Source organism: Pleurodeles waltl, chromosome 11, assembly GCF_031143425.1.
Source record: "Pleurodeles waltl isolate 20211129_DDA chromosome 11, aPleWal1.hap1.20221129, whole genome shotgun sequence".
NCBI lineage: Eukaryota > Metazoa > Chordata > Amphibia > Caudata > Salamandridae > Pleurodeles > Pleurodeles waltl.
This window is the reverse complement of record NC_090450.1, coordinates 1008108605-1008136517: the sequence shown is the minus strand read 5'-3', so window position 1 is coordinate 1008136517 and position 27913 is coordinate 1008108605.

The following is a 27913-nucleotide window of genomic DNA, read 5'->3' as shown; positions in this document are numbered from 1 at the left end:
TATCTATTACAGCTTTCTTCACCCTTTCAATGACGGCCTTGTCCACCATTTCTATGAGGGCCTTCTTCCACTCTCTCTATTACAGCTTTCTTCACCCTTTCAATGATGGCATTGTTCCTCCCTTTCTATGAGGGCTTTGTCCCACCCCCCTCTATTACAGCTTTGTTCACACTTTTAATGACGACCTTGTTCCACCTTTTCTATGAGGGCCTTGATCCACCCTCTGTATTACAGCTTTGTTCACCCTTTCCATGACGGCCTTGTTCCACCCTTTCAATGAGGGCCTTGTTCTACCCTCTCTATTACATCTTTGTTCACCCTTTTAATGATGGCCTTGTTCCTCCCTTTCTATGAGGGCCTTGTTCCACCCTCTCTATTAGAGCTTTGGTTCGCCCTTTCAATGACGGCCATGTTCTACCCTTTCTATGAAGGCCTTGTTCCACCCTCTCTATTACAGCTTTGTTCACCCTTTCGATGATGGCCTTGTTCTACACTTTCAATGACGGCCTTGTTCCACCCTCTCTATTACAGCTTTGTTCACCCTTCTAATAATGGCCTTTTTACACCCTTTCTATGAGGGCCTTGTTCCACCCTCTCTATTACAGCTTTCTTACACCCTCTCTGTGACGGCCTTCTACCATGCTCTCTGTTACAACTTTGTTCACCCTTTCAATGATGGCCTTGTTCCACTATTTCTATAAGGGCCTTGTTCCACCCTCTTTATTACAGCTTTGTTCACCCTTTCAATGATGTCCTTGTTCAACCATCTCTATTACAGCTTTGTGCAACCTTTCAATGTCGGCCTTGTTCCACCCTTTCTATGAGGGCCTTGTTCCACCCTCTCTATTACAGCTTTGGTTTACCCTTTCAATGTTGACCGTGTTCCACCCTTTCTGTGAGGAACTTGTTCCACCCTCTCTATTACAGCTTTTGTTAACCCTTTCAATGACGGTTTTGTTCCAGCCTTTCTATGAGGGCCTTGGTCTACCCTCTCTAATACAGATTTGCTTCACCATTTCAATGACGGCCTTGTTCCACCCGCTCTATGAGGAACTTGTTCCACCCTCTCTATTACACCTTTGCTCACCCTTTCAATGATGTCATTGTTCCAACCTTTCTAAGAGGGCCTTGTTCCACCCTCTCTATTACAGCTTTGTTCATCCTTTCAGTGACAGCCTTGTTCCTCTCTGTCTATGAGGGCCTTGTTCCACCCTCTCTATTACAACCTTGTTCCACCCTCTCTGTGACGGCCTTGTTCCACCCTTTCTATGAGGGCCTTCTTTCACCCTCTCTATTACAGCTTTCTTCACCCTTTCAATGATGGCCTTGTTCCACCCTTTCTGTTATGCACTTGTTCCACCCTCTCGATTACAGCTTTATTCACCATTTCAATGACGGCCTTGTTCCACCCTCTCTATTACAGCTTTGTTCACCCATTCAATGACGGCCTTGTTGCACCCTTTCAATGAGGGCCTTGTTCTACCCTCTCTATTACAGCTTTGTTCACCCTTTCAATGAGGGCCTTGTTCCACCCTTTCTATGAGGGCCTTGTTCCACCCTCTGTATTAGAGCTTTGGATCACCCTTTCAATGAGGGCCTTGTTCCACCCTATTTATTACAGCTTTGTTCACCCTTTCAATGAGGGCCTTGTTCCACCCTCTCTATTACAGCTTTGTTGAACCTTTCACTGACGGCCTTTTTCCATCCTCTCAGTGATGGCCTTGTTCCACCCTTTCAATTAAAGCCTTGTTCCATCCTCTCTGTGATGGCCTTCTTCCTCCCTTTCTATGAGGGCCTTGTTCCACTCTCTCTATTACAGCTTTCTTCACCCTTTCAATGATGGCCTTGTTCTACCCTTTCTATGATGGCCTTGTTCCACCCTCTTTATTAGAGCTTTGGTTCACAATTTCAATGACGGCCTTGTTCTACCCTTTATATAAGGGCCTTGTTCCACCCTCTTTATTACAGCTTTGTTCACCCTTTCAATTATGGCATTGTTCCACCATTTCTATTACAGCTTTGTTCAACCTTTCAATGATGACCTTGTTCCACCCATTCTCTGAGGGCCTTGTTCCACTCTCTCTATTACAGCTTTGTTCACCCTTTCAATGACGGCCTTGTTCTACCCTTTCATTGAGGGACTTGTTCCACCCTCTCAATTACAGCTTTGGTTCACGCTTTCATTGATCACCTGGTTTAAGCCTTTCTGTGAGGGCCTTGTTCCACCCTCTCTATTACAGCTTATTTCAACTTTTCAATGACGGCCTTGTTCCACCCTTTCTATCGGGGCCTTGTTCCACCCTCTTTATTGCAGCTTTGTTTCACCCTTTCAATGACGGCCATGTTCCACCCTTTCTATTACAGGCTTGTTCCACCCTCTCTATTACAGCTTTGTTCACCCTTTCAATAACGGCCTTGTTCCATCCTTTTTATGAGGGCCTTGTTCCACCCTCTCTATTAGAGCTTTGGTTCACCCTTTCAATGATGGCCTTGTTCCAACCTAACTGTGACAGCCTTGTTCCAACCTCTCTATTACAGCTTTGTTCACCCTTTCAATGACGACGTTGTCCACCTCTTCTATCAGGGCCTTGTTCCACCCCCTCTATTACAGCTTTGTTCACCATTTCAATGACGGCCTTGTCCCACCCTTCATATGAGGGCCTTGTTACACCCTCTCTATTACAGCTTTGTTCACCCTTTCAGTTATGGTCTTGTTCCACCTTTTCTATAAGGGCCTTGTTTCACCCTCTCTATTACAACTTTGTTAACCCTTTCAATGACGGCCTTGTTCCACCCTCTCTGTGACGGTCTTGTTCCACCCGCTCCATAACAGCTTTGGTTCACCCCTTCAATGACGGCCTTGTTCCACCCTTTCTATGAGGGCCTTGTTCTACCCTTTGTATGAAGGCCTTGTTCCACCCACTCTATTACAATTTTGTTCACATTTTCAAATACGGCCTTGTTTCAGCCTTTCTATCAGAGCCTTGCTTCACCCTCTCCATTACAGCTTTGTTCACCCTTTCAATGACGACCTTGTTCCATCCTTTCTATGAGTACCTTGATCCACCCTCTCTATTACACTTTTGTTCACTCTTTCAATGACAGCCTTGATTCATCCTCTCTATGACAGCCTTGTTCCACTCTCTCTATTACAGGCTTGTTCAACCCTCTCAATGAAGACCTTCTTCCACTCGCCCCAAAAGGCTTGTTCCACCAGCTTTGTTCACCCTTTCTATGACGGCCTTGTTCCACCCTCTCTATGAGGGCCTTGTTCCACCCTCTCTATTACAGCTTTGTTCACCCTTTCAATGAGGGACTTGTTCCACCATTTCTGTGAGAGCCTTGTTCCATCCTCTCCATTACAGCTTTCTTCACTCTTTCAATGATGGTTTTGTTCCACCCGTTCTATGAGGGCTTTGATCCACTCTCTCTATTACAGCTTTGTTCACCTTTTCAATGACGGCCATGTTCCTCCCTTTCTATGACGGCTTTCTTCCACCATCTCTATTACAGCTTTGATCACCCTTTCAATGACGGCCTTGTTCAAAGCTTTGCAAGAGGGTCTTGTTCCACCCTCGCTATTACAACTTTGAGTCACCATGTCAATGATAGCCTTGTTCCACCCTCTCTATTACAGCTTTGATTCACCCTTTCAATGAGGGCCATGTTCCAACCTTCATATGAGGGCCTTGTTACACCCTCTCTATTACAGCTTTGTTCACCCTTTCAGTTATGGTCTTGTTCCACCTTTTCTATAAGGGCCTTGTTTCACCCTCTCTATTACAACTTTGTTAACCCTTTCAATGACGGCCTTGTTCCACCCTCTCTGTGACAGTCTTGTTCCACCCGCTCCATAACAGCTTTGGTTCACCCCTTCAATGACGGCCTTGTTCCACCCTTTCTATGAGGGCCTTGCTTCACCCTCTCCATTACAGCTTTGTTCACCATTTCAATGACGACCTTGTTCCATCCTTTCTATGAGTACCTTGATCTACCCTCTCTATTACACTTTTGTTCACTCTTTCAATGACAGCCTTGTTTCATCCTCTCTATGACAGCCTTGTTCCACTCTCTCTATTACAGGCTTGTTCAACCCTCTCAATGAAGACCTTCTTCCACCCGCCCCAAAAAGCTTGTTCCACCAGCTTTGTTCACCCTTTCTATGACGGCCTTGTTCCACCCTCTCTATGAGGGCCTTGTTCCACCCTCTCTATTACAGCTTTGTTCACCCTTTCAATGAGGGACTTGTTCCACCATTTCTGTGAGAGCCTTGTTCCATCCTCTCCATTACAGCTTTCTTCACCCTTTCAATGATGGTTTTGTTACACCCGTTCTATGAGGGCTTTGATCCACTCTCTCTATTACAGCTTTGTTCACCCTTTCAATGACGGCCTTGTTCTACCCTTTCAATGAGGGCCTTGTTCCACCCTCTCTATTACAATTTTGTTCACCCTTTCAAATACGGCCTTGTTCCACCCCCTCAATGACGGCCTTGTTCTACCCTCTCTATGAAGACCTTGTTGCACCCTTTGTATGAGGGCCTTGTTCCACCCTCTCTATTACAGCTTTGTTCACCTTTTCAATGTCGGCCTTCTTTCACCCTTTCTATGACCGCCTTCTTCCACCCTCTCTCTTACAGCTTTGATCACCCTTTCAATGACAGCCTTGTTCCACACATTCTAAGAGGGCCTTGTTTCACCCTCTCTATTACAACTTTGTTAACCCTTTCAATGACGGCCTTGTTCCACCCTCTCTGTGACGGTCTTGTTCCACCCGCTCCATAACAGCTTTGGTTCACCCCTTCAATGACGGCCTTGTTCCACCCTTTCTATGAGGGCCTTGTTCTACCCTTTGTATGAAGGCCTTGTTCCACCCACTCTATTACAATTTTGTTCACATTTTCAAATACGGCCTTGTTTCAGCCTTTCTATCAGAGCCTTGCTTCACCCTCTCCATTACAGCTTTGTTCACCCTTTCAATGACGACCTTGTTCCATCCTTTCTATGAGTACCTTGATCCACCCTCTCTATTACACTTTTGTTCACTCTTTCAATGACAGCCTTGATTCATCCTCTCTATGACAGCCTTGTTCCACTCTCTCTATTACAGGCTTGTTCAACCCTCTCAATGAAGACCTTCTTCCACCCGCCCCAAAAGGCTTGTTCCACCAGCTTTGTTCACCCTTTCTATGACGGCCTTGTTCCACCCTCTCTATGAGGGCCTTGTTCCACCCTCTCTATTACAGCTTTGTTCACCCTTTCAATGAGGGACTTGTTCCACCATTTCTGTGAGAGCCTTGTTCCATCCTCTCCATTACAGCTTTCTTCACCCTTTCAATGATGGTTTTGTTCCACCCGTTCTATGAGGGCTTTGATCCACTCTCTCTATTACAGCTTTGTTCACCTTTTCTATGACGGCCGTGTTCCTCCCTTTCTATGACGGCTTTCTTCCACCATCTCTATTACAGCTTTGATCACCCTTTCAATGACGGCCTTGTTCAAAGCTTTGCAAGAGGGTCTTGTTCCACCCTTGCTATTACAACTTTGAGTCACCATGTCAATGATAGCCTTGTTCCACCATCTCTATTACAGCTTTGATTCACCCTTTCAATGAGGGCGATGTTCCACCCTTCATATGAGGGCCTTGTTACACCCTCTCTATTACAGCTTTGTTCACCCTTTCAGTTATGGTCTTGTTCCACCTTTTCTATAAGGGCCTTGTTTCACCCTCTCTATTACAACTTTGTTAACCCTTTCAATGACGGCCTTGTTCCACCCTCTCTGTGACAGTCTTGTTCCACCCGCTCCATAACAGCTTTGGTTCACCCCTTCAATGACGGCCTTGTTCCACCCTTTCTACGAGGGCCTTGTTCTACCCTTTGTATGAGGGCCTTGTTCCACCCACTCTATTACAATTTTGTTCACATTTTCAAATACGGCCTTGTTTCAGCCTTTCTATCAGAGCCTTGCTTCACCCTCTCCATTACAGCTTTGTTCACCATTTCAATGACGACCTTGTTCCATCCTTTCTATGAGTACCTTGATCCACCCTCTCTATTACACTTTTGTTCACTCTTTCAATGACAGCCTTGTTTCATCCTCTCTATGACAGCCTTGTTCCACTCTCTCTATTACAGGCTTGTTCAACCCTCTCAATGAAGACCTTCTTCCACCCGCCCCAAAAAGCTTGTTCCACCAGCTTTGTTCACCCTTTCTATGACGGCCTTGTTCCACCCTCTCTATGAGGGCCTTGTTCCACCCTCTCTATTACAGCTTTGTTCACCCTTTCAATGAGGGACTTGTTCCACCATTTCTGTGAGAGCCTTGTTCCATCCTCTCCATTACAGCTTTCTTCACCCTTTCAATGATGGTTTTGTTCCACCCGTTCTATGAGGGCTTTGATCCACTCTCTCTATTACAGCTTTGTTCACCCTTTCAATGACGGCCTTGTTCTACCCTTTCAATGAGGGCCTTGTTCCACCCTCTCTATTACAATTTTGTTCACCCTTTCAAATACGGCCTTGTTCCACCCCCTCAATGACGGCCTTGTTCTACCCTCTCTATGAAGACCTTGTTGCACCCTTTGTATGAGGTCCTTGTTCCACCCTCTCTATTACAGCTTTGTTCACCTTTTCAATGTCGGCCTTCTTTCACCCTTTCTATGACGGCCTTTTCCACCCTCTCTCTTACAGCTTTGATAACCCTTTCAATGACAGCCTTGTTCCACACATTCTAAGAGGGCCTTGTTTTACCCTCTCTATTGCAGCTTTCTTCACCCTTTCAAAGACGGCCTTGTTTCACCCTTTCTATGAAGGCCTTTGTCCACCATTTCTATTACAGCTTTGTTCACCCTTTCAATGATGGCCTTGTTCCAACCTTTCAATGAGGGCCTTGTTCCACCCTCTATATTACAGCTTTGGTTCACACTTTCAATGACGGTCCTGTTCTACCCTTTCTATGAGGGCCTTGTTCCAACCTCTCTATTAAGGCTTTGTACTCAATTTCAATGATGGCCTTGTTCCACCATTTCTATGAGGGCCTTGTTCCACCCTCTCTATTGCAGCTTTGTTTCACCCTGTCAATGACGGATTTGTTCCAACCTTTCAATGAGGGCCTTGTTCCACCCTCTATATTACAGCTTTGGTATACGCTTTCAATGACGGTCCAGTTCTACCCTATCTATGAGGACCTTGATCCACCCTCTCTTTTACAATTTTGTTCACCCTTTCAATGATGGCCTTCTTCCACCCTCTCATTGACGGTCTTGTTCCACCCTCTCTATGAAGACCTTGTTGCACCCTTTCTATGAGAACCTTGTTCCACCCTCTCTACTACAGCTTTGGTTCACCCTTTCAATGACAGCCTTGTTCTACGCTTTGCAAGAGGGTCTTGTTCCACCCTCTCTATTACAACTTTGATGCACCATTTCAATGAAAGCCTTGTTCCACCCTTTCTATGAGGGGCTTGTTCTTCCCTCACTATTACAGCTTTGGTTCAGCCTTTCAATAGCAGCCTTGTTCCACCCTTTCTATGAGGGCCTTGTTCCACCCTCTCTATTACAGCTTTGTTCACCTTTTCAATGACAGCCTTGTTCTACGCTTTGCAAGAGGGTCTTGTTCCACCCTCTCTAGTACAACTTTGATTCACCATTTCAATGAAAGCCTTGTTCTACCCTTTCTATGAGGGGCTTGTTCCACCATCTATGTTACAGCTTTGATTTACCCTCTAAACGAGGGCCATGTTCCACCCTTCCTATGAGGGCCTTGTTCCACCCTCTCTATTACAGCTTTGTTCATCCTTTCAATGATGGCCTTGTTCCACCTTTATTATAAGGGCCTTGTTTCACCCTCTCTATTACAACTTTGTTAGCCCTTTCAATGACGGCCTTGTTCCACCCTCTCTGTGACGGCCTTGTTCCACTCTCTCCATTACAGCTTTGGTTCACCCTTTCAATGACGGCCTTGTTCCACCCTTTTTATAAGGGCCTTGTTCTACCCTCTCTATTACAGCTTTGGTCACCCTTTCAATGAGGGCCTTGTTTCACCCTTTCTATGAGGGCCTTTTTCCACCCTCTCTATTAGAGCGTTGGTTCACCCTTTCAATGATGGCCTTGTTCAACCCTTTCTATGATGGCCTTGTTCCAACCTCTTCATTAGAGCTTTGGTTCACCCTTTCAATGACGGCCTTGTTCTACCCTTTCTATAAGGGCCTTGTTCCACCCTCTTTATTACAGCTTTGTTCACCCTTTCAATTATGGCATTATTCCACCATTTCTATTACAGCTTTGTTAAACCTTTCAATAACGACCTTGTTCCATCCTTTCTATGAGTACCTTGATCCACCCTCTCTATTACAGTTTATTTCACTCTTTCAATGATAGCCTTGTTTCACCCTCTCCATGACAGCCTTGTTCCACTCTCTCTATTATAGGCTTGTTCAACCCTCTCAATGAAGACCTTCTTCCACCCTCCCCAACAGCCTTGTTCCACCAGCTTTGTTCAACCTTTCTATGACGGCCTTGTTCCACCCTTTCTATGAGGGACTTGTTCCACCCTCTATATTACAGCTTTGTTCACCCTTTCAATGACGTTCTTTTTCCACCCTTTTCTGAGGGCTTTGTACCACCCTCTCTCTTACAGCTTTGTTCACCCTTTCAATGAGGGCCTTGTTCCACCCTTTCTGTGAGAGCCTTGTTCCATCCTCTCCATTACAGCTTTGTTCACCCTTTCAATGATGTTCTTGTTCCACCTGTTCTATGAGGGCATTGATCCACTCTCTCTATTACAGCTTTGTTCACCCTTTCAATGACAGCCTATTTCTACCCTTTCAATGAGGGACTTGTTCCACCCTCTCAATTACAGCTTACGTTCACGCTTTCATTGATCACCTGGTTTAAGCTTTTCTGTGAGGGTCTTGTTCCACCCTCTCTATTACAGCTTTGGTTCACCCTTGCAATGACGGTTCTGTTCCACCCTTTCAATGAGAGCCTTGTTCCACCCTCTCTATTACAGCTTATGTCACCTTTTCAATGACTGCCTTGTTCCACCCTTTCTATGAGGGCCTTATTCCACCCTCTCTATTAAGTCTTTGTTCACCCTTTCACTGATGGCCTTGTTCTACCCTTTCTATTGGAGCCTTGTTCCACCCTCTCTATTGCAGCTTTGTTTCACCCTTTCAATGTCGGCCATGTTCCACCCTTTCTATTACAGGCTTGTTCCACCCTCTCTATTACAGCATTGTTCACCCTTTCAATAACGGCCTTGTTCCACCCTTTTTATGAGGGCCTTGTTCCACCCTCTCTATTAGAGCTTTGGTTCCACCTTTCAATGATAGCCTTGTTTCATCCTAACTGTGACAGCCTTGTTCCACCCTCTCTATTACAGCTTTGTTCACCCTTTCAATGACGGCCTTGGCCACCTCTTCTATCAGGGCCTTGTTCCAACCCCTCTATTACAGCTTTGTTCACCCTTTCAATGACGGCCTTGTTCCACCCTTTCTATGAGGGCCTTGTTCCACCCCCTCTATTACAGCTTTGTTCACACTTTCAATGATGGCCTTGTTCCACCCTTTCTATGAGGGCCTTGCTCCACCCCCGATATTACAGCGTTGTTCACACTTTCAATAATGGCCTTGTTCTACCCTTTCTATGACGGCCTTGTTCCACGCTCTCTATTACAGCTTTGTTCACGCTTTCAATGATGGCCTTGTTCCACCCTGTCTATGAGGGCCTTGTTCCACCCTCTTTATTACAGCTTTGTTCACCCTTTCAATGATGGCCTTGTTCCTCCATCTCTATTGCAGCTTTGTTCACCCTTTCAATGTCGGCCTTGTTCCACCCTTTATATGAGGGCCTTGTTCCACCCTCTCTATTACAGCTTGGTTCACCCTTTCAATGAAGGCCTTGTTCCACCCTTTCTATGAGGGCCTTGTTCCACCCTCTCTATTACACCTTTGGTCACCCTTTCAATGACGGCCTTGTTCCACCCTTTCAACGAGGGCCTTGTTCCACCCTCTCTTTGATAGCCATATTCCACCTTCTCCATTACAGCTTTTGTTCACCCTTTCAATGATGGCCCTGTTCCACACTTTCTATGAGGGCCTTGTTCCACCCTCTATTCCAACTTTGGATCACCCTTTCAATGACGGCCTTGTTCCTCCCTTTCTATGACGGCCTTGTTCCACCCTCTCTATTACAGCCTTGTTCACCCTTTCAATGATGGCCTTGTTCTAACTTTTCTATGAGGGCCTTGTTCCCCTCTCGCTATTACAGCCTTGTTTCACACACTCTCAATGACGGCCTTGTTCCACCCTTTATATGAGGGCCTTGTTCCACCCTCTCTATTACAGCTTTGTTCACCCTTTCATTGACTGTCTTGTTCCACCCTTTCTATGAGGGCCTTGTTCTACCCTCTCTATGACAGCTTTGCTCACCCTTTCAATGATGGCCTTGTTCCACCCTTTCTATGATGGCCTTGTTCTACGTTTTCTAAGAGGGCCTTGTTCCACGCTGTCTATTACAGCTTTGTTCACTCATTCAATAATGGCATTGTTCCACCCTTTCTATGAGGGTCTTGTTCCACCCTCTCTATTGCAGCTTTGTTCACCCTTTCAATGAAAGCCTTGTTCCACCCTTTCAATGAGGGCCTTGTTCTACCCTCTCTATTACAGCTTTGTTCACCCTTTCAATGGGGGCCTTGTTCCACCCTTTCTATGAGGGACTTGTTCCACCCTCTCTATTAGAGCTTTGGTTCACCCTTTCAATGACAGCCTTGTTCCACCCTTTCTATGAGGGCCTTGTTCCACCCTATTTATTACAGCTTTGTTCACCCATTCAATGAGGGCCTTGTTCCACCCTCTCTATTGCAGCTTTGTTCACCCTTTCACTGACGGCCTTGTTCCACCCTCTCTGTGATCGCCTTGTTCCTCCCTTTCTATTAAAGCCTTGTTCCATCCTCTCTGTGATGGTCTTGTTCCACACTTTCTATGAGGGCCTTGTTCCACTCTCTATTGAAGCTTTGTTCACCCTTTCAATGACGGCCTTGTTCCAACCTTTCACGAGGGCCTTCTTCTACACTCCCTATTACAGCTTTATTCACCCTTTCAATGACGGCCTTGTTCCACCCTTTCTATCAGGGCCTTGTTCCACCCTCCCTATTAGAGCTTTAGTTCACCCTGTCAATGACGGCCTTGTTCCTCCCTTTCTATGAGGGCCTTGTTCCACCCTATCTATTCCAGCTTTCTTCACCCTTTCAATGACGGCCTTGTCCACCTCTTCTATCAGGGCCTTGTTCCAACCCCTCTATTACAGCTTTGTTCACCCTTTCAATGACGGCCTTGTTCCACCCTTTCTATGAGGGCCTTGTTCCACCCCCTCTATTACAGCTTTGTTCACACTTTCAATGATGGCCTTGTTCCACCCTTTATATGAGGGCCTTGCTCCACCCCCTATATTACAGCGTTGTTCACACTTTCAATAATGGCCTTGTTCTACCCTTTCTATGACGGCCTTGTTCCACGCTCTCTATTACAGCTTTGTTCACACTTTCAATGATGGCCTTTTTCCACCCTGTCTATGACGGCCTTGTTCCACCCTCTTTATTACAGCTTTGTTCACCCTTTCAATGATGGCCTTGTTCCTCCATCTCTATTGCATCTTTGTTCACCCTTTCAATGTCGGCCTTGTTCCACCCTTTCCATGAGGGCCTTGTTCCACCCTCCCTCTTAGAGCTTTAGTTCACCCTGTCAATGACGGCCTTGTTCCTCCCTTTCTATGAGGGCCTTGTTCCACCCTATCTATTACAGCTTTCTTCACCCTTTCAATGACGGCCTTGTCCACCATTTCTATGAGGGCCTTGTTCCACCCTCTCTATTACACCTTTGGTCACCCTTTCAATGACGGCCTTGTTCCACCCTTTCAACGAGGGCCTTGTTCCACCCTCTCTTTGATAGCCATATTCCACCTTCTCCATTACAGCTTTTGTTCACCCTTTCAATGATGGCCCTGTTCCACACTTTCTATGAGGGCCTTGTTCCACCCTCTATTACAACTTTGGATCACCCTTTCAATGACGGCCTTGTTCCTCCCTTTCTATGACGGCCTTGTTCCACCCTCTCTATTACAGCTTTGTTCACCCTTTCAATGATGGCCTTGTTCTAACTTTTCTATGAGGGCCTTGTTCCCCTCTCGCTATTACAGCCTTGTTTCACACACTCTCAATGACGGCCTTGTTCCACCCTTTATATGAGGGCCTTGTTCCACCCTCTCTATTACAGCTTTGTTCACCCTTTCATTGACTGTCTTGTTCCACCCTTTCTATGAGGGCCTTGTTCTACCCTCTCTATGACAGCTTTGCTCACCCTTTCAATGATGGCCTTGTTCCACCCTTTCTATGATGGCCTTGTTCCACGTTTTCTAAGAGGGCCTTGTTCCACGCTGTCTATTACAGCTTTGTTCACTCATTCAATAATGGCATTGTTCCACCCTTTCTATGAGGGTCTTGTTCCACCCTCTCTATTGCAGCTTTGTTCACCCTTTCAATGAAAGCCTTGTTCCACCCTTTCAATGAGGGCCTTGTTCTACCCTCTCTATTACAGGTTTGTTCACCCTTTCAATGGGGGCCTTGTTCCACCCTTTCTATGAGGGACTTGTTCCACCCTCTCTATTAGAGCTTTGGTTCACCCTTTCAATGACGGCCTTGTTCCACCCTTTCTATGAGGGCCTTGTTCCACCCTATTTATTACAGCTTTGTTCACCCATTCAATGAGGGCCTTGTTCCACCCTCTCTATTGCAGCTTTGTTCACCCTTTCACTGACGGCCTTGTTCCACCCTCTCTGTGATCGCCTTGTTCCTCCCTTTCTATTAAAGCCTTGTTCCATCCTCTCTGTGATGGTCTTGTTCCACACTTTCTATGAGGGCCTTGTTCCACTCTCTATTGAAGCTTTGTTCACCCTTTCAATGACGGCCTTGTTCCAACCTTTCACGAGGGCCTTCTTCTACACTCCCTATTACAGCTTTATTCACCCTTTCAATGACGGCCTTGTTCCACCCTTTCTATCAGGGCCTTGTTCCACCCTCCCTATTAGAGCTTTAGTTCACCCTGTCAATGACGGCCTTGTTCCTCCCTTTCTATGAGGGCCTTGTTCCACCCTATCTATTCCAGCTTTCTTCACCCTTTCAATGACGGCCTTGTCCACCTCTTCTATCAGGGCCTTGTTCCAACCCCTCTATTACAGCTTTGTTCACCCTTTCAATGACGGCCTTGTTCCACCCTTTCTATGAGGGCCTTTTTCCACCCCCTCTATTACAGCTTTGTTCACACTTTCAATGATGGCCTTGTTCCACCCTTTATATGAGGGCCTTGCTCCACCCCCTATATTACAGCGTTGTTCACACTTTCAATAATGGCCTTGTTCTACCCTTTCTATGACGGCCTTGTTCCACGCTCTCTATTACAGCTTTGTTCACACTTTCAATGACGGTCTTTTTCCACCCTTTTCTGAGGGCTTTGTACCACCCTCTCTCTTACAGCTTTGTTCACCCTTTCAATGAGGGCCTTGTTCCACCCTTTCTGTGAGAGCCTTGTTCCATCCTCTCCATTACAGCTTTGTTCACCCTTTCAATGATGTTCTTGTTCCACCTGTTCTATGAGGGCCTTGATCCACTCTCTCTATTACAGCTTTGTTCACCCTTTCAATGACAGCCTATTTCTACCCTTTCAATGAGGGACTTGTTCCACCCTCTCAATTACAGCTTACGTTCACGCTTTCATTGATCACCTGGTTTAAGCTTTTCTGTGAGGGTCTTGTTCCACCCTCTCTATTACAGCTTTGGTTCACCCTTGCAATGACGGTTCTGTTCCACCCTTTCAATGAGAGCCTTGTTCCACCCTCTCTATTACAGCTTATGTCACCTTTTCAATGACTGCCTTGTTCCACCCTTTCTATGAGGGCCTTATTCCACCCTCTCTATTAAGTCTTTGTTCACCCTTTCACTGATGGCCTTGTTCTACCCTTTCTATTGGGGCCTTGTTCCACCCTCTCTATTGCAGCTTTGTTTCACCCTTTCAATGTCGGCCATGTTCCACCCTTTCTATTACAGGCTTGTTCCACCCTCTCTATTACAGCATTGTTCACCCTTTCAATAACGGCCTTGTTCCACCCTTTTTATGAGGGCCTTGTTCCACCCTCTCTATTAGAGCTTTGGTTCCACATTTCAATGATAGCCTTGTTTCATCCTAACTGTGACAGCCTTGTTCCACCCTCTCTATTACAGCTTTGTTCACCCTTTCAATGACGGCCTTGGCCACCTCTTCTATCAGGGCCTTGTTCCAACCCCTCTATTACAGCTCTGTTCACCCTTTCAATGACGGCCTTGTTCCACCCTTTCTATGAGGGCCTTGTTCCACCCCCTCTATTACAGCTTTGTTCACACTTTCAATGATGGCCTTGTTCCACCCTTTATATGAGGGCCTTGCTCCACCCCCTATATTATAGCGTTGTTCACACTTTCAATAATGGCCTTGTTCTACCCTTTCTATGACGGCCTTGTTCCACGCTCTCTATTACAGCTTTGTTCACACTTTCAATGATGGCCTTGTTCCACCCTGTCTATGAGGGCCTTGTTCCACCCTCTTTATTACAGCTTTGTTCACCCTTTCAATGATGGCCTTGTTCCTCCATCTCTATTGCATCTTTGTTCACCCTTTCAATGTCGGCCTTGTTCCACCCTTTCCATGAGGGCCTTGTTCCACCCTCCCTCTTAGAGCTTTAGTTCACCCTGTCAATGACGGCCTTGTTCCTCCCTTTCTATGAGGGCCTTGTTCCACCCTATCTATTACAGCTTTCTTCACCCTTTCAATGACGGCCTTGTCCACCATTTCTATGAGGGCCTTCTTCCACTCTCTCTATTACAGCTTTCTTCACCCTTTCAATGATGGCATTGTTCCTCCCTTTCTATGAGGGCTTTGTCCCACCCCCCTCTATTACAGCTTTGTTCACACTTTAAATGACGACCTTGTTCCACCTTTTCTATGAGGGCCTTGATCCACCCTCTGTATTACAGCTTTGTTCACCCTTTCCATGACGGCCTTGTTCCACCCTTTCAATGAGGGCCTTGTTCTACCCTCTCTATTACATCTTTGTTCACCCTTTTAATGATGGCCTTGTTCCTCCCTTTCTATGAGGGCCTTGTTCCACCCTCTCTATTAGAGCTTTGGTTCACCCTTTCAATGACGGCCATGTTCTACCCTTTCTATGAAGGCCTTGTTCCACCCTCTCTATTACAGCTTTGTTCACCCTTTCGATGATGGCCTTGTTCTACACTTTCAATGACGGCCTTGTTCCACCCTCTCTATTACAGCTTTGTTCACCCATTCAATGACGGCCTTGTTGCACCCTTTCAATGAGGGCCTTGTTCTACCCTCTCTATTACAGCTTTGTTCACCCTTTCAATGAGGGCCTTGTTCCACCCTTTCTATGAGGGCCTTGTTCCACCCTCTGTATTAGAGCTTTGGATCATCCTTTCAATGAGGGCCTTGTTCCACCCTATTTATTACAGCTTTGTTCACCCTTTCAATGAGGGCCTTGTTCCACCCTCTCTATTACAGCTTTGTTGAACCTTTCACTGACGGCCTTTTTCCATCCTCTCAGTGATGGCTTTGTTCCACCCTTTCAATTAAAGCCTTGTTCCATCCTCTCTGTGATGGCCTTCTTCCTCCCTTTCTATGAGGGCCTTGTTCCACTCTCTCTATTACAGCTTTCTTCACCCTTTCAATGATGGCCTTGTTCTACCCTTTCTATGATGGCCTTGTTCCACCCTCTTTATTAGAGCTTTGGTTCACCCTTTCAATGACGGCCTTGTTCTACCCTTTCTATAAGGGCCTTGTTCCACCCTCTTTATTACAGCTTTGTTCACCCTTTCAATTATGGCATTGTTCCACCATTTCTATTACAGCTTTGTTCAACCTTTCAATGATGGCCTTGTTCCACCCATTCTCTGAGGGCCTTGTTCCACTCTCTCTATTACAGCTTTGTTCACCCTTTCAATGACGGCCTTGTTCTACCCTTTCATTGAGGGCCTTGTTCCACATTCTCAATTACAGCTTTGGTTCACGCTTTCATTGATCACCTGGTTTAAGCCTTTCTGTGAGGGCCTTGTTCCACCCTCTCTATTACAGCTTATTTCAACTTTTCAATGACGGCCTTGTTCCACCCTTTCTATCGGGGCCTTGTTCCACCCTCTTTATTGCAGCTTTGTTTCACCCTTTCAATGACGGTCATGTTCCACCCTTTCTATTACAGGCTTGTTCCTCCCTCTCTATTACAGCTTTGTTCACCCTTTCAATAACGGCCTTGTTCCATCCTTTTTATGAGGGCCTTGTTCCACCCTCTCTATTAGAGATTTGGTTCACCCTTTCAATGATGGCCTTGTTCCATCCTAACTGTGACAGCCTTGTTCGAACCTCTCTATTACAGCTTTGTTCACCCTTTCAATGACGACGTTGTCCACCTCTTCTATCAGGCCTTGTTCCACCCCCTCTATTACAGCTTTGTTCACCATTTCAATGACGGCCTTGTCCCACCCTTTCTATGAGGGCCTTGTTCCACCCCCTCTATTACAGCTTTGTTCACACTTTCAATGATGGCCTTGTTCCACCCTTTCTATGAGGGCCTTGCTCCACCCCCTCTATTACAGCTTTGTTCACACTTTCAATGATGGCCTTGTTCTACCCTTTCTATGACAGCCTTGTTCCACGCTCTCTTTTACAGCTTTGTTCACACTTTCAATGATGGCCTTGTTTCACCCTTTCTATGAGGGCCTTGTTCCACCCTCTCTATTACAGCTTTGTTCACCCTTTCAATGATGGCCTTGTTCCACCCTTTTTTATGAGGTCCTTGTTCCACCGTCTCTATTAGACCTTTGGTCACCCTTTCAATGACGGCCTTGTTCCACCCTTTCAACGAGGGCCTTGTTCCACCCTCTCTTTGATAGCCATGTTCCACCTTCTCCATTACAACTTTAGTTCACCCTTTCAATGATGACCCTGTTCCACCCTCTATTACAGCTTTGGTTCACCCTTTCAATGACGGCCTTGTTCCTCCCTTTCTATGACTGCCTTGTTCCACCTCTCTATTACAGCTTTGTTCACCCTTTCAATGATGGCCTTGTTCTAACTTTTCTATGAGGGCTTTGTTCCCCTCTCGCTATTACAGCCTTGTTTCACACACTCTCAATGACGGCCTTGTTCCTTCCTTTCTATGAGGTCCTTGTTCCACCCTCTCTATTACAGCTGTGTTCACCCTTTCGATGATGGCCTTGTTCTTCCCTTTCAATGACGGTCTTGTTCCACCCTCTTTACTACTGCTTTGTTCACCCTTTCAATAACTGCCTTGTTCCACCCTTTCTATGAGGGCCTTGTTCTACCCTCTCTATTACAGCTTTGCTCACCCTTTCTATGATGGCCTTGTTCCACACTTTCTATGAGGGCTTTGTTCCACCCTCTGTATTTCAGAGGTGTTCACCCTGTCAATGATGGCCTTGTTCCACCCTTTTTAAGAGGGCCTTGTTCCACCCGCTCTATTACAGCTTTGTTCACTCATTCAATAATGGCATTCTTCCACCCCTTCTATGAGGGCCTTGTTGCACCCTCTCTATTACAGCTTTGTTCAACCTTTCAATGACGGCCTTGTTCCACCCTTACAATGAGGGCCTTGTTCTACCCTCTCTATTACAGCTTTGTTCACCCTTTCAATAGGGCCTTGTTCCACCCTTTCAATGATTGCCTTGTTCCAACCTCTCTATTAGAGCTTTGGTTCACCCTTTCAATGACGGCCTTGTTCCACCCTTTCTATAAGGGCCTTGTTCCTCCCTATTTATTACAGCTTTGTTCACCCTTTCAATGAGGGCCTTGTTACACCCTCTCTATTGCAGCTTTGTTCACCCTTTCACTGACGGCCTTGTTCCATCCTCTCTGTGATGGCCTTATTCCAACCTTTCCATTAAAGCTTTGTTCCATCCTCTCTGTGATGGTCTTGTTCCACCCTTTCTATGAGGACCTTGTTCCACTCTCTATTGAAGCTTTGTTCATCCTTTCAATGATGGACTTGTTCCACCCTTTCACGAGGGCCTTGTTCTACACTTTCTATTACAGCTTTATTCACCCTTTCAATGACGGCCTTGTTCCACCCTTTCTATGAGGGCCTTGTTCTACCCTCTCTATTACAGCTTTGTTCACCCTTTCAAAAGGGCCTTGTTCCACCCTTTCAATGATTGCCTTGTTCCAACCTCTCTATTAGAGCTTTGGTTCACCCTTTCAATGACGGCCTTGTTCCACCCTTTCTATAAGGGCCTTGTTCCTCCCTATTTATTACAGCTTTGTTCACCCTTTCAATGAGGGCCTTGTTCCACCCTCCCTATTAGAGCTTTAGTTCACCCTTTCAGTGACGGCCTTGTTCTACCCTTTCTATTAGGGCTTTGTTCCACCCTATCTATTACAGCTTTCTTCACCCTTTCAATGACGGCCTTCTTCCACTCTTTCTATGAGGGCCTTGTTCCACGCTCTCTATTACAGCTTTCTTCACCCTTTTAATGATGGCCTTGTTCCACCCTTTCTATGAGGGCCTTTTTCCACCCTCTCTATTACAGCTTTGTTCACCCTTTCGATGATGGCCTTGTTCTACACTTTCAATGACCGCCTTGTTCCACCCTCTCTATTACAGCTTTGTTCATCCTTCTAATAATGGCCTTTTTACACCCTTTCTATGTGGGCCTTGTTCCACCCTCTCTATTACAGCTTTGTTACATCCTCTCTGTGGCGGCCTTATACCACGATCTCTATTACAACTTTGTTCACCCTTTCAATGATGGCCTTGTTCCACTATTTCAACAAGGGCCTTGTTCCACCCTCTTTATTACAGCTTTGTTCACCCTTTCAATGATGGCCTTGTTCAACCATCTCTATTACAGCTTTGTTCATCCTTTCAGTGACAGCCTTGTTCCTCTCTGTCTATGAGGGCCTTGTTCCACCCTCTCTATTACAACCTTGTTCCACCCTCTCTGTGACTGCCTTGTTCCATCCTTTCTATGAGGGCCTTCTTTCACCCTCTCTATTACAGCTTTCTTCACCCTTTCAATGATGGCGTTGTTCCACCCTTTCTGTTATGCACTTGTTCCACCCTCTCGATTACAGCTTTATTCACCCATTCAATGACTGCCTTGTTGCACCCTTTCAATGAGGGCCTTGTTCCACGCTCTCTTTTACAGCTTTGTTCACACTTTCAATGATGGCCTTGTTTCACCCTTTCTATGAGGGCCTTGTTCCACCCTCTCTATTACAGCTTTGTACACCCTTTCAATGATGGCCTAGTTCCACCCTTTTTATGAGGTCCTTGTTCCACCCTCTCTATTAGACCTTTGGTCACCCTTTCAATGACGGCCTTGTTCCACCCTTTAAACGAGGGCCTTGTTCCACCCTCTCTTTGATAGCCATGTTCCACCTTCTCCATTACAGCTTTAGTTCACCCTTTCAATGATGACCCTGTTCCACCCTCTATTACAGCTTTGGTTCACCCTTTCAATGACGGCCTTGTTCCTCCCTTTCTATGACTGCCTTGTTCCACCTCTCTATTACAGCTTTGTTCACCCTTTCAATGATGGCCTTGTTCTAACTTTTCTATGAGGACTTTGTTCCCCTCTCGCTATTACAGCCTTGTTTCACACACTCTCAATGACGGCCTTGTTCCTTCCTTTCTATGAGGTCCTTGTTCCACCCTCTCAATCACAGCTGTGTTCACCCTTTCGATGATGGCCTTGTTCTTCCCTTTCAATGACGGTCTTGTTTCACCCTCTTTACTACTGCTTTGTTCACCCTTTCAATGACTGCCTTGTTCCACCCTTTCTATGAGGGCTTTGTTCCACCCTCTGTATTTCAGAGTTGTTCACCCTGTCAATGATGGCCTTGTTCCACCCTTTTTAAGAGGGCCTTGTTCCACCCGCTCTATTACAGCTTTGTTCACTCATTCAATAATGGCATTCTTCCACCCCTTCTATGAGGGCCTTGTTCCACCCTCTCTATTACAGCTTTGTTCAACCTTTCAATGACGGCCTTGTTCCACCCTTTCAATGAGGGCCTTGTTCTACCCTCTCTATTACAGCTTTGTTCACCCTTTCAATAAGGGCCTTGTTCCACCCTTTCTATGATTGCCTTGTTCCAACCTCTTTATTAGAGCTTTGGTTCACCCTTTCAATGACGGCCTTGTTCCACCCTTTCTATAAGGGCCTTGTTCCACCCTATTTATTACAGCTTTGTCCACTCTTTCAATGAGGGCCTTGTTCCACCCTCTCTATTGCAGCTTTGTTCACCCTTTCACTGACGGCCTTGTTCCATCCTCTCTGTGATGGCCTTGTTCCACCCTTTCCATTAAAGCTTTGTTCCATCCTCTCTGTGATGGTCTTGTTCCACCCTTTCTATGAGGACCTTGTTCCACTCTCTATTGAAGCTTTGTTCATCCTTTCAATGATGGACTTGTTCCACCCTTTCACGAGGGCCTTGTTCTACACTCTCTATTACAGCTTTATTCACCCTTTCAATGACGGCCTTGTTCCACCCTTTCTATGAGGGCCTTGTTCCACCCTCCCTATTAGAGCTTTAGTTCACCCTTTCAATGACGGCCTTGTTCTACCCTTTCTATTAGGGCCTTGTTCCACCCTATCTATTACAGCTTTTTTCACATTTTCAATGACGGCCTTCTTCCACTCTTTCTATGAGGGCCTTGTTCCACGCTCTCTATTACAGCTTTCTTCACCATTTTAATGATGGCCTTGTTCCACCCTTTCTATGAGGGCCTTGTTCCACCTCTCTATTACAGCTTTGTTCACCCTTTCGATGATGGCCTTGTTCTACACTTTCAATGACCGCCTTGTTCCACCCTCTCTGTTACAGCTTTGTTCACCCTTCTAATAATGGCCTTTTTACACCCTTTCTATGAGGGCCTTGTTTCACCCTCTCTATTACAGCTTTGTTACACCCTCTCTGTGGCGGCCTTATACCACGCTCTCTATTACAACTTTGTTCACCATTTCAATGATGGCCTTGTTCCACTATTTCTACAAGGGCCTTGTTCCACCCTCTTTATTACAGCTTTGTTCACCCTTTCAATGATGGCCTTGTTCAACCATCTCTATTACAGCTTTGTTCAACCTTTAAATGTCGGCCTTGTTCCACCCTTTCTATGAGGGCCTTCTTCCACCCTCTCTATTACAGCTTTGGTTTACCCTTTCAATGTTCACTGTGTTCCACCCTTTCTGTGAGGAACTTGTTCCACCCTCTCTATTACAGCTTTTGTTCACCCTTTCAATGACGGTTTTGTTCCAACCTTTCTATGAGGGCCTTCTTCCACCCTCTCTAATACAGATTTGTTTCACCATTTCAATGACGGCCTTGTTCCACCCTCTCTATGAGGAACTTGTTCCACCCTCTCTATTACACCTTTGCTCACCCTTTCAATGATGGCCTTGTTCCAACCTTTCTAAGAGGGCCTTGTTCCACCCTCTCTATTACAACTTTGTTCATCCTTTCAGTGACAGCCTTGTTCCTCTCTGTCTATGAGGGCCTTGTTCCACCCTCTCTATTACAACCTTGTTCCACCCTCTCTGTGACGGCCTTGTTCCACCCTTTCTATGAGGGCCTTCTTTCACCCTCTCTATTACAGCTTTCTTCACCCTTTCAATGATGGCCTTGTTCCACCCTTTCTGTTAAGCACTTGTTCCACCCTCTCGATTACAGCTTTATTCACCCTTTCAATGACAGCCTTGTTCCACCCTCTCTATTACAGCTTTGTTCACCCATTCAATGACGACCTTGTTGCACCCTTTCAATGAGGGCCTTGTTCTACCCTCTCTATTACAGCTTTGTTCACCCTTTCAATGAGGGCCTTGTTCCACCCTTTCTATGAGGGCCTTGTTCCACCCTCTCTATTAGAGCTTTGGTTCACCCTTTCAATGACGGCCTTGTTCCACCCTTTCTATGAGGGCCTTGTTCCACCCTATTTATTACAGCTTTGTTCACCCTTTCAGTGAGGGCCTTGTTCCACCCTCTCTATTACAGCTTTGTTGAACCTTTCACTGACGGCCTTGTTCCATCCTCTCAGTGATGGCCTTGTGCCACCCTTTCAATTAAAGCCTTGTTCCATCCTCTCTGTGATGGCCTTCTTCCGCCCTTTCTATGAGGGCCATATTCCACTCTCTCTATTACAGCATTCTTCACCCTTTCAATGATGGCCTTGTTCTACCCTTTCTATGATGGCCTTGTTCCACCCTCTCTATTAGAGCTTTGGTTCACCCTTTCAATGACGGCCTTGTTCTACCCTTTCTATAAGGGCCTTGTTCCACCCTCTTTATTACAGCTTTGTTCACCCTTTCAATTATGGCATTGTTCCTCCATTTCTATTACAGCTTTGTTCAACCTTTCAATGATGGCCTTGTTCCACCCAATCTCTGAGGGCCTTGTTCCACCCTCTCTATTACAGCTTTGTTCACTCTTTCAATGTCTGCCTTGTTCCACCTTTTCTATGAAGGCCTTGTTCCACCCTCTCCATTACAGCTTTGTTCACCCTTTCAATGATGGTCTTGTTCCACCCTTTCTATGAGGGCCTTAATCCACTCTCTCTATTACAGCTTTGTTCACCCTTTCAATGACGGCCTTGTTCCACCCTTTCTATGAGGGCCTTATTCCACACTCTCTATTAAGGCTTTGTTCACCCTTTCAATGATGGCCTTGTTCCACCCTTTCTATCGGGCCTTGATCCACCCTCTTTATTGCAGCCTTGTTTCGCCCTTTCAATGAGGGCCATGTTCCACCCTTTCTATTACAGGCTTGTTCCACCCTCTCTATTACAGCTTTGTTCACCCTTTCAATAACGGGCTTGTTCCACCCTTTTTATGAGGGCCTTGTTCCACCCTCTCTATTAGAGCTTTGGTTCACCCTTTCAATGATGGCCTTGTTCCATCCTAACTGTGACAGCCTTGTTCCAACCTCTCTATTACAGCTTTGTTCACCCTTTCAATGACGGCCTTGTCCACCTCTTCTATCAGGGCCTTGTTCCACCCCCTATATTACAGCTTTGTTCACCATTTCAATGATGGCCTTGTTCTACCCTATCTATGAGGGCCTTGTTCCACCCCGTCTATTACAGCTTTGTTCACACTTTAAATGATGGCCTTGTTCCACCCTTTCTATGAGGGCCTTGCTCCACCCCCTCTATTACAGCTTTGTTCACACTTTCAATGATGGCCTTGTTCTACCCTTTCTATGATGGCCTTGTTCCACGCTCTCTATTACAGCTTTGTTAACACTTTCAATGATGGCCTTCTTTCACCCTTTCTATGATGGCCTTGTTCCACCCTCTCTATTACAGCTTTGTTCACCCTTTCAATGATGGCATTGTTCCACCCTTTTTTATGAGGTCCTTGTTCCACCCTCTCTATTAGACCTTTGGTCACCCTTTCAATGACGGCCTTGTTCCACCCTTTCAACGAGGGCCTTGTTCCACCCTCTCTTTGATAGCCATGATCCACCTTCTCCATTACAGCTTTAGTTCACCCTTTCAATGATGACCCTGTTCCACCCTCTATTACAGCTTTGGTTCACCCTTTCAATGACTGCCTTGTTCCTCCCTTTCTATGACGGCCTTGTTCCACCTCTCTATTACAGCTTTGTTCACCCTTTCAATGAGGGCCTTGTTCTAACTTTTCTATGAGGGCCTCGTTCCCCTCTCGCTATTACAGCCTTGTTTCACACATTCTCAATGACGTCCTTGTTCCTTCCTTTCTATGAGGGCCTTGTTCCACCCTCTCTATTACAGCTTTGTTCACCCTTTCGATGATGGCCTTGTTCTACCCTTTCAATGACGGCCTTGTTCCACCCTCTTTACTACTGCTTTGTTCACTCTTTCAATGACTGCCTTGTTCCACCCTTTCTATGAGGGCCTTGTTCTACCCTCTGTATTACAGCTTTGCTCACCCTTTCAATGATGGCCTTGTTCCACCCTTTCTATGAGGGCTTTGTTCCACCCTCTGTATTTCAGAGTTGTTCACCCTTTCAATGATGGCCTTGTTCCACCCTTTCTGAGAGGGCCTTGTTCCACCCGCTCTATTACAGCTTTGTTCACTCATTCAATAATGGCATTCTTCCACCCCTTCTATGAGGGCCTTGTTCAACCCTCTCTATTACAGCTTTGTTCACCCTTTCAATGACGGCCTTGTTGTACCCTTTCTATGAGGGTCTTGTTCCACCCTATCTATTACAGCTTTCTTCAACCTTTCAGTGACGGCCTTGTTCCACCCTTTCTATGAGGGCCTTGTTCCACGCTCTCTATTACAGCTTTCTTCACCCTTTCTATGATGGCCTTGTTCCACCCTTTCTGTGGGGGCCTTGTTCCACCCTCTCTATTACAGCTTTGTTCACTCTTTCGATGATGGCCTTGTTTTACACTTTCAATGACGGCCTTGTTCCACCCTCTCTATTACAGCTTTGTTCACCCTTTCAATGACTGCCGTGTTCCACCCTTTCTATGAGGGCCTTGTTCTACCCTATTACAGGTTTGCTCACCCTTTCAATGATGGCCTTGTTCCACCCTTTCTATGAGGGCCGTGTTCCACCATCTGTATTTCAGATTTGTTCACCCTTTCAATGATGGCCTTGTTCCAACCTCTCTAAGAGGGCCTTGTTCAACCCTCTCTATTACAGCTTTGTTCACTCATTCAATAATGGCATTGTTCCACCCTTTCTATGAGGGCCTTATTCCACCCTCTCTATTACAGCTTTGTTCTCACTTTCAATGACGGCCTTGTTACACCCTTTCAATGAGGGCCTTGTTCTACCCTCTCTATTACAGCTTTGTTCACCCTTTCAATGAGGGCCTTGTTCCACCCTCTCTATTAGAGCTTTGGTTCATCCTTTCAATGACGGCCTTGTTCCACCCTTTCTATGAGGGCCTTGTTCCACCCTATTTATTACAGCTTTGTTCACCCTTTCAATGATGGCCTTGTTCCATCCTAACTGTGACAGCCTTGTTCCAACCTCTCTATTACAGCTTTGTTCACCCTTTCAATGACGGCCTTGTCCACCTCTTCTATCAGGGCCTTGTTCCACCCCCTATATTACAGCTTTGTTCACCATTTCAATGATGGCCTTGTTCTACCCTATCTATGAGGGCCTTGTTCCACCCCGTCTATTACAGCTTTGTTCACACTTTAAATGATGGCCTTGTTCCACCCTTTCTATGAGGGCCTTGCTCCACCCCCTCTATTACAGCTTTGTTCACACTTTCAATGATGGCCTTGTTCTACCCTTTCTATGATGGCCTTGTTCCACGCTCTCTATTACAGCTTTGTTAACACTTTCAATGATGGCCTTCTTTCACCCTTTCTATGATGGCCTTGTTCCACCCTCTCTATTACAGCTTTGTTCACCCTTTCAATGATGGCATTGTTCCACCCTTTTTTATGAGGTCCTTGTTCACCCTCTCTATTAGACCTTTGGTCACCCTTTCAATGACGGCCTTGTTCCACCCTTTCAACGAGGGCCTTGTTCCACCCTCTCTTTGATAGCCATGATCCACCTTCTCCATTACAGCTTTAGTTCACCCTTTCAATGATGACCCTGTTCCACCCTCTATTACAGCTTTGGTTCACCCTTTCAATGACTGCCTTGTTCCTCCCTTTCTATGACGGCCTTGTTCCACCTCTCTATTACAGCTTTGTTCACCCTTTCAATGAGGGCCTTGTTCTAACTTTTCTATGAGGGCCTCGTTCCCCTCTCGCTATTACAGCCTTGTTTCACACATTCTCAATGACGTCCTTGTTCCTTCCTTTCTATGAGGGCCTTGTTCCACCCTCTCTATTACAGCTTTGTTCACCCTTTCGATGATGGCCTTGTTCTACCCTTTCAATGACGGCCTTGTTCCACCCTCTTTACTACTGCTTTGTTCACTCTTTCAATGACTGCCTTGTTCCACCCTTTCTATGAGGGCCTTGTTCTACCCTCTGTATTACAGCTTTGCTCACCCTTTCAATGATGGCCTTGTTCCACCCTTTCTATGAGGGCTTTGTTCCACCCTCTGTATTTCAGAGTTGTTCACCCTTTCAATGATGGCCTTGTTCCACCCTTTCTGAGAGGGCCTTGTTCCACCCGCTCTATTACAGCTTTGTTCACTCATTCAATAATGGCATTCTTCCACCCCTTCTATGAGGGCCTTGTTCAACCCTCTCTATTACAGCTTTGTTCACCCTTTCAATGACGGCCTTGTTGTACCCTTTCTATGAGGGTCTTGTTCCACCCTATCTATTACAGCTTTCTTCAACCTTTCAGTGACGGCCTTGTTCCACCCTTTCTATGAGGGCCTTGTTCCACGCTCTCTATTACAGCTTTCTTCACCCTTTCTATGATGGCCTTGTTCCACCCTTTCTGTGGGGGCCTTGTTCCACCCTCTCTATTACAGCTTTGTTCACTCTTTCGATGATGGCCTTGTTTTACACTTTCAATGACGGCCTTGTTCCACCCTCTCTATTACAGCTTTGTTCACCCTTTCAATGACTGCCGTGTTCCACCCTTTCTATGAGGGCCTTGTTCTACCCTATTACAGGTTTGCTCACCCTTTCAATGATGGCCTTGTTCCACCCTTTCTATGAGGGCCGTGTTCCACCATCTGTATTTCAGATTTGTTCACCCTTTCAATGATGGCCTTGTTCCAACCTCTCTAAGAGGGCCTTGTTCAACCCTCTCTATTACAGCTTTGTTCACTCATTCAATAATGGCATTGTTCCACCCTTTCTATGAGGGCCTTATTCCACCCTCTCTATTACAGCTTTGTTCTCACTTTCAATGACGGCCTTGTTACACCCTTTCAATGAGGGCCTTGTTCTACCCTCTCTATTACAGCTTTGTTCACCCTTTCAATGAGGGCCTTGTTCCACCCTCTCTATTAGAGCTTTGGTTCATCCTTTCAATGACGGCCTTGTTCCACCCTTTCTATGAGGGCCTTGTTCCACCCTATTTATTACAGCTTTGTTCACCCTTTCAATGAGGGCCTTGTTCCACCCTCTCTATTGCAGCTTTGTTCACCCTTTCACTGACGGCCTTGTTCCACCATCTCTGTGATGGCCTTGTTCCACCCTTTCTATTAAAGCCTTGTTCCATCCTCTCTGTGATGGTCTTGTTCCACCCTTTCTATGAGGGCCTTGTTCCACTCTGTATTGAAGCTTTGTTCACCCTTTCAATGACGGCCTTGTTCCACCCTTTCACGGGGGCCTTGTTCTACACTCCCTATTACAGCTTTATTCACCATTTCAATTACGGCCTTGTTCCATCCTTTCTATGAGGGCCTTGTTCCACCCTCACTATTAGAGCTTTAGTTGACCCTTTCAATAACGGCCTTATTCTACCCTTTCTATGATGGCCTTGTTCCACCATATCTATTACACCTTTGTTCACCCTTTCAATGACGGCCTTGTTCCACCCTTTCTATGAGGGCCTCGTTCCACTCTCTCTATTACAGCTTTCTTCACCCTTTCAATGATGGCCTTGTTCCACCCTTTTTATGAGGGCCTTGTTCCACCCTCTCTATTAGAGCTTTGGTTCACCCTTTCAATGACGGCCTTGTTCTACCCTTTCTATGACAGCCTTGTTCCACCCTATCTATTACAGCTTTCTTCACCCTTTCAATGATGGCCTTGTTCCGCCCTTTCAATGATGGCCTTGTTCAACCATCTCTATAACAGCTTTGTTCAACCCTTCAATGTCGTCCTTGTTCCACCCTTTCTATGAGGGCCTTGTTCCACCCTCTCTATTACAGCTTTGGTTTACCCTTTCAATGACGGCCTTGTTCCACCCTTTCTATGAGGGCCTTGTTCCACCCT